General features: G+C 43.8%; 1 protein-coding gene across 3 annotated transcripts in view; it reads left to right on the forward strand.

Moving 5' to 3' along the window:
• Gas2 (growth arrest specific 2) overlaps positions 1-8,315 on the forward strand; it is a 145,119-nt gene that overhangs the window by 79,453 nt on the left and 57,351 nt on the right. The window lies entirely within an intron of this gene.

The following is an 8,315-nucleotide window of genomic DNA, read 5'->3' on the forward strand; positions in this document are numbered from 1 at the left end:
GATCATTTCATGGTGTATCCCCATCATCATCATGATCATTTCCTGGTGTATCCCCGTGATCATGATCATCATTTCATGGTGTATCCCCGTCATCATCATCATCATCATTTATATCCTCCTCCTCATCATTTCGTGGTGTATCCCCATCATCATCATCATCATTTCGTGGTGTATCCCCATCATCATGATCATTTCGTGGTGTATCCCCGTCATCATGATCATTTCGTGGTGTATCCCTGTCATCATGGTGCATCCTCCTCCTCATCATCATTTTGTGGTATATCATTATTGTGCTGCTGATCAGTTACTAGGCATGGCAGAACCACTGGAATTGAAATTCCAAAGCTGCCGTTCGTACATGGCAGTCTTGTGTGGTAGTGGTGTGCTGATTGTGTGCCCGCCTCTGGCCATACACTCATATATTTTGAATGCATAAAACCTTTAATACACAAGAGAAACCAGGAGCGTCTCAATGTGTTTTAATGCAGAGTTGGCATTTATGGGCTTGGAATTGCCGTGAACGCACAGAATGGCAACACCAGAGCTGTTAGACTGAAGTGCGTCTTCAGGCATGAACAGAGCTCTTAGAGACCAGCACCAGCCTGGATGCCAGGTGTTAGGACTAGACAGGAACCACAGGCCTCCCTGACTCAGGTTTCAGCTGAAAAAGAGCCGGTAAATGGCTAGTGAACAGCGTGAGATGTAGGAAAAGACATTCGCCATCCATTTCTTTTCCCCGCATGACAGACGCAGATGAGCAGAAACATCACAGTTTTCCCAAGCAGCTGTGAGCTCTAATCTCTGCCGAGTGCTGCAAACTCAAACTTAGCCCATCAAGGGAACTTACCCAATATACTTTGATGCCATCTCTTTCCAGTGATGTTGGCCCCGCTCAGAACATATTGAATTAAGGCGTTTGGGCAGCCTTCGGACCAGTCACATTCCTTGCTTTTCATAGTGCTTCATTTTTAAGTTTCTAAGATTTAATATAGTTTTATTTATGTAAATGTATGTGTGTCTGTGTGCACTCTATGTGCGTGCCGTGCCTATAGAGGCCAGAGGAGGATGTGGGAGCCCCTGGAAATGCAGTTTCAGACAACTGAGACCTATCTGAATGTTTGCTTTTAGGGTTTGTTGCTTTAGGGAATGCTTATCTGCAGCTAACAGGAGAAAGTGAAATAAAGGTTAGATGGGCAAAGCCGAAAATTATCCCCTAAAGGTACGGTGGGAAGAGACCTGCGGAAAAGAACCCATCACTTGTAAAATGCCTTCTATGTCCATTGCCTCCGGCTGCACTGCAGACCACCCAACCTTCACGGCTTGCTCATGATTCTGTGGTCAGTAATTTAGATGTTAGCATCCGGGTGAGTCTGCTGCTGACTTCTCTTGGAGTCATTCATGACTCCATGATCACCTAGTGACTTCATTGGGGCTGCATAGTCAATGACAGCTTTGTCACATCTGGCAATTGGCTGGCTGGGCATAGGCAGGCGGCTGGCTGGACTGTTCTACACACAGTCTTCCTGTTGGCCTAGCTCAGACTTGCTCATATAACCATCATAGGGTTGCAACCACAGTAGAAAAGGGCTAATATCTTTGGCAGAAGCACTTATTGAGAATTCTATACAGGGATATAAGCATATAATGTGTTTTGATCAAGTCCATGCCCACTCCCTCCCTCCAACTCCTCCTATATCTCCCCATCACTTTTTTTCTGATAACTTCATGTACTCTTTCTTCTTTTTGTTTTTTTTTATGGGGCTTTTTACTACCCTAACATCCCCCCCCTCTGAAGAGGTAGTCCTAAAATCTTTTAAGGATTAGATAAGCGCTCCCAAATGCTTTTGAGATTTTTGGCTTTTGGAATGGAGTATGTTGCTAAGAGGCCCAAGGACATTTTGACTTTTAGCCAAGGAGCTGGCTACTTTTCTTTGGTGTCTTTTTACCCTAGCTGTCTAGCCAATTACTACATTCTATTCTTATCACACCATCCAATGAAGTGGTTACCCAAATTGCCAATAGGGAATTAGGACACAGACCACTCTGGCTTCTTCCATGCTGAACAGGGACACAGGGTGAGGCAGCTGGAGTTCCCTTTTGGTGGATCTAGCTAAAAGACTCCCAAATTGTATAACTCTTGTCTCTAAGGGGAAAAGAAAATCCTTGAATCATGACTAGGAGATGTGAAGGAGAAGTAAAGGCAAGAGTAATTAGCATTGCAAGTTCCAGACAGGGAACTAGAAAAAAGTCAAAATAGGGCAAACTTCAAATGTTCATATGACAGTCCATTGGAATTTCTTGACTAGAGTTTCCAAAAGCATCCCTCTATTGGGTTCCTCCTCATTTTCCTTTTGTCTTCCAAGGCTGGATTCTAGAGTGATGGATTCAGGATTTGCTTTCAGGCACATTGACAGCTGTTGGAGTGGCTAGAATCAGTGTCAGTTCCCTCTCAAAGGCTTCTAGCTAGGGGGAGAAAACAAATTTATCCATCATTTTAAAACACTAGCAGGTTATCTCCCTTAGCTACAGGTGGGCACTACAGTATTGGAGACCAAGATTTGAATGCTGAGAAGCATTTTCTGATTTAGAACAAAATCATCAATGAGAAATAATTGTCTAAGTAACTTTTTATGTGGACTTAAGCCTAATGTCTGGGAAGTGCAATCCCTTGAACTCTTAAAGAAATATATTGATGACTTTACTCTTCAGTTAGACTTTCCTTTTGGGTATTTAAGACCATACAATTGGCCCAAATAAATCAATTCATTTTCACACTTAAGGTCATTTAAAGATCTGTTCCTCAGGGATCACATGGGCTTGGGAGGAGTTCCTGGCTCCTTTCTTTTACCAGTTCTACCTATGTGAAGATAAGTCAAAGGTCCTGCTCGACCATGGCTGGCTTCGCTTGGAGGCATGGGTGAGATGTTTCCTCTGAGCTGACCCTCCTCTTGTAGACTGAATAAAATATTTTTAAAAACTATCTAGTTTTCAAAGGTAAGGGTGATACTTCTTTAAGCTACATCTGTCCATTACCCTGGTCAGATCCCGTCTTCTGAAACTCACACCATTTCAGTTCCTCTGGAACTTTGCAGAGGACAGAGAAGCTGCCATTTGGGGCCATTTATGTGACGAGGGAGAAGAGTCTCGAATCCTTCCGTTCCTTCACCGTTGTCTCATAGCTAGCCTTTTTCTATCTTCTGGAAGGGGAGGGACACAAAGGGAACTGTAAGGCGTAGAATCACTTTGACAGGGATTAGGTGACATTTTACCAGTATTCCTACTTAGAAGAAACAAAGACCAACACGACAGACATGCCGCCCACACAGCTGGCACTCTGTGCCTCTGAGTTCTGGTCTTCCAGCTGAACCATGTGGGGCTCTTTGGAGGAGCCCTGAGCCCTCTCTACCTTCACCAGAATTTGACAATATAGAAAGTGGTTTAACTCACAATTTTTAAATTGAAGGCAGGACTGTGAGAGCTGGGCTCGTCTGCACACCCACCAGCTTGAACACTGTGTCCTGTGACTCTTCAGATCGATAATTTTAAGAGAATGCTTTATGAAGAACAACCACCACTATGCCCTGTGTGGAAAGATTTCCAGTTAGGTTGGTTTGAGAAATAGAGTTCAGAAACACATGTTATCACCCCACAGGCTCTGGAGAATACCATGATAATATCTTATTTGACCCGGAATTTTCCAAATTTTTTGATCATGAACATTTTTGCAGTTTTCTTTCAATATTGGAATAAACTGCATTGAAATTTTTGTACTGTGTTTAAGTAATAGTTTTTTACTGAAGTGTTATATTTCAGCGACAGTGGGGCAGAAAGAAAAATAATTTGAACCTCATTAATGGTTTGTATCAGAGTTTCATATATCTGATATAAAAGTAACTGGTTCCCATGACAACCACTTCACCACACACAAGTCACATATAACCATTGGGAGATGAAATTTAAGGACCCCAACATGTGTCTTGGAAAAAGGGAATCAAACAAAGATTATCTTCAAGGTTTCTGTGTTTAGTTAGCACTGAACTATTTTGTACTCTGTCAGAATTATTATGTGCTACCCCCAAGGGAAAGAATTCCTTTGTAGAAGGTGGGGTGTGGGGGGTAAGGAAGGAACCAAGGGCAGATCCCTTCTGAGATTACCATAGGCCAGTGGACGGATCCAGAGGGAGCCAGACCTGTACTGCCTGTGTTTGCTCACATTTTCTTGTCTGATTCTTAAGGGAACTGCAGGAAAACAGATGACCTTATGTGGACAATGCAGCCCACCTTCCTTAGTCAAGATCTCATGAAGGAAGCACAGTGGCTTCCATTCAGACTGCTCTATTCCCTGATGCCCTGATGGAGTGATTCCACTGTGATAAGTGGCGGGTCGGGTTTAGCTCTCTTTATGCCCTTGTGATAAGCTGGCTCTCACAGTGAGTTGAATGCAGTTCTAAGACACTGTTCTTAATGTCTTCCTCCTCTTTAACTTCCTCAGTCTGGGGATGAGAGATAGTAAAATTCTGAGTAATTCTGCTCCTCTTGAAATCCCACTTCAGCACAAAACTGGCTGAGTTCCTAGCCAAGGACAGAGCACCTGCCAGACAGACTTGTCCCAGGGTAACGTGAGACCCGCAGATGTCATCAGTCACTGTTTGCTCAACAATATGTTTCCACTGCTCCAGTCTGGCCTCTTCTGCCTCAGCCTCTGACACAAATGCAAAGAAAAAGAAAAACCTTGATTTTTAAAAACCAAGTCCATTTTTGTAGTAAGGAAGGGTTGAAGAAAGAGCAGGCCACTTGAGATGTTCCTGGAGCTTCCTTTGACACAGGCAGGCTCTGTGTTTTGTCTGAGAACCCTGAGGTGGAGATGTTTCCCACAGGCTCGACTGTCCTTCTCCGGTAGAGGAATTTGCTCTGGAAGTTAGGAGCCGAGCTGATGCTGAGGCCATGAGCTCTGTTGCTCTGCCCTTCTACTGTGTTGTGTCAACACCCACTTTTCTCCTCAAAGCCCTGTGGAGTGGTACAGACTGCAGCACTTGTTGCTGATTCTGGGACCCACAGCCGATCCAGAGTGTGGTTCTCTGTTTGCACAAGAGAGCAATCACCATTTCCCAGCCTCTTTCTTTAGTGCCAGCACAAGAAGACAGGAAGAAGTCAGATTTCAAATCCGTAGCCTAATGATTACTTAGTTCACAGAAGGTAGACCCTCACTCTTCAGAGAGTCAGCGCTGAGGCTGTTTGAGTCTAGCCCCTGCTCCAGGGATTCCCCTCCGTATCCCGTGTGGCTCTGTTCCGCTATGATCATGTGTATGTCCAATGTCCATTTACTGAACCTTCGTCTGCTTCACCAAGGCATTATGCTCTATGTCAATGGTTTTAAAAGGAAATAAAATACCACATTAGTAGTTCCTTCAAGGAACGAAACAAAAAAAGGAGATGCTAGGGTTAACCAATAACTGAACCCTGTTCTATGACACAGCAACTGTTCAGGCTTGGGTTGCTGGGGAAGTTTAGGACTGAAGAAGAAGTTGTGGAAGACTGTGTCCTGACTTTACCTCTCTTCATCTCTTGTCTTCAAAATACTGTTGATTTCTGAGTAGCTTCAGTGAGGAACAGTTTGCTAGTTTATAGGATAAATGTGTTCTGGGCTTCCTCTGCCTTTTGTGGCTTTCCCTCACCTGACTTTTGTTTCCATGTTTCTGGAACCTTCCATTCTCTTGCAAAACCATTGTGTAAGTCCTTCATAGCAACGTGTAAGAGAGTCCAGGCCCCACTCACCCTGTTGTTTGGAATTCAGTCATTGTATCATTAAAAGTAATGTTTGAGGGCTTGAGTGATGGCTCAGTGGGTTAGAGCACCTTGCTGTCCAGTCATAAGGACCTGAGCTTGGACCCAGCACCCACATAAAACCAGGCCTGGTCACGTGTGTCTGTAACCTCAGCACTGTGGACTGGACAATCCCCGGGCTCTCCTGGTCATTAATCTAGCTCCATACTCAGCAAAAGACCAGCCTCAAGGGAACCAAGTGAAGAGCGATAGGGCCCTGGCCTCCCACTGTGTGTCTACACCACACACACACACACACACACACACACACACACACACACTCACTCACTAAGTAAATAAAATAACAAAGATTGAATTTATTTGATTACCAATAAGTATCATGAATTTTTGTATCTGTTTAGTTAATATTACAATCAGATCAACTGTTAGCAGCTAAAATTTGATTAATGATTATCAGAAAATGTGGCTGAAGCATTTGAACATATGAGATATTTTGGTTGCTATGGATTATCTAAAAAAACTCCTCATTTAAAAATATCCTAGAAGTTTCATGGATTGTAAAAGGGTGATGAGGGATCATCTTGAGATTTGCAGTGGTTATGCCTGTTCACAGCTCCAAACGAATATTGATCAGAGCCATGCTCTTTTGTTCATCTTAATTAAGTGGCAACGATATGATGTAGATGCTGATGTATAAGTATGATAAATATTTGAAATGCAGCAGGGCGACTTGGAGTGCCCGGCCATGATGGAATGGTCAGATCTATAATTAGTGACTGCATCATCACCCGCACTTTTACCACTTTTGTCTAGGAAGCAGCAACCATTGTCTTCACAATTTCGAGGGTGTAACTTCTCACCGTTGACTGTAATCACTACACTACGCCTCTTGGACTTGCTCCTCCTGTCCTCCTGTAATGATACAGCCCTTGACTTCCAGCTCCTCTTGTCCCCAGGGCCCTGTCTTCTCTACCTGGGAACCACAGTCCTCCCTACGTCTGTCAGATGTTTTATAGATTCCACACACGAAGCTGGCTTATCCCATTCAGTTTATGTCCTCCACTGTCTTCCATGATGTTGCAAATGATGACAGGGACTCTTTAGTGGCTGAATAGTGTTCCATCTTGTTGATATACCACACTTCCTGTGTCACTGATGGTGACTTACACTGACTGCTGACCCTGATGTTAAGAGTAATGCTAACTGTGGCAGCACAGATCACTCTGAGAGATGTCGATTCCTTCCCTGTGGACACTTAGGCAGGAGCGATACCAGGAAATCACACCATGGTCTTCAGCAGCAGCCATTTATTCCAAACAATCAACAGTGTGTAAACCTTCCTTTCTCACATCTTTGTGGGAGAATTTGGGTGAGGAAAATCTAGGCCAGCTTATTAAGATTCTAAATGAGTTCTGTCTAGCTTCTGCAATTCAGACTGTATGTCATTCAGGGCTTTCTGTCTGTCCCATGGAATTCTTCCTAGAAGCACAGATTACTGTTTCCTGTCCAGATTTTGGATAGTTGGAGCAGCAATGGCTATGAGCTACAGACAGCAGGTTCTCAGTCAAGAAAAACACGCAGATGCGCCTTCCTCAGAGACTGTGCACCATCCTTGGGTGATCAGAGCTACTGAACGCCGTTGACATGTCATTTTGATTATGCATTCTTAAAAAGAATAATGCAGAAATCAGTATACTAAGTATAAAAACCTGACATTTTGATTCCACAAAATGCAGATTAAACCTAAGACACGGCCATTGGACTAGAGTTTGGGAGGCAGTGACTAAAATGAGGTGAAATTCAGGGCACGTCTGATTTGTCAGTGTGACATTTCACAGAAAAATCTTAGAGCTCCAAACAAGATGAATAACTTCTGTAAAAATAAATTGCTTCTCATTTATTTAAAATATAAGTATGCTAGTGTAAGGAGATAGCACTAGGGACACAGTCAGCTGCCCCTGGCTCCTGTTTTGGTGTGGACAGCCTGCTGCATTCGGTGTGGATACATGTACAACCTTCACACATGCACTAGCTCTGCAGTTCATGGTTGCTCCCATGGAACTGATCTCTTTGTTGTCATCCTCTAACCTCATCCATGTCATCACTAGCTCAGAATAACACCTATATCAAACCTTTGCCTCCCAAGGCTCAGGGATCACTGTGGAAGAGGGGGCAGAAAGAATGTAAGAGCCAGAGGTGCTGGATTACAAGGAAACTCCTCTAGACAGCTGGTCAGTTACTCATATGAACTCACAGCAATGGTGACAGCATGCTCAAGTCACATGTAAGCTTCAACCAGACAAAATCCCAGCATAGACATGGGGAGTAGGGGAAGAAATCCCAACCCACCTAAGGAGCTTTGGCAACTGATGGCTGCTGGGAGGAGGAGAGACAATCTCTTTCAAGGGTGGAAATCTTGGTAGATTAAACCAGGCTCCAGTGGATGGACCCACACAGAAAGACATTTTGGGACACAAATTAGTCTCTCTCTCTCTCTCCCTCTCTCTCTCTCTCTCTCTCTCTCTCTCTCT

The sequence above is a fragment of the Nannospalax galili genome, unplaced genomic scaffold (genome assembly GCF_000622305.1).
Source record: "Nannospalax galili isolate Female #2095 unplaced genomic scaffold, S.galili_v1.0 scaffold645, whole genome shotgun sequence".
NCBI lineage: Eukaryota > Metazoa > Chordata > Mammalia > Rodentia > Spalacidae > Nannospalax > Nannospalax galili.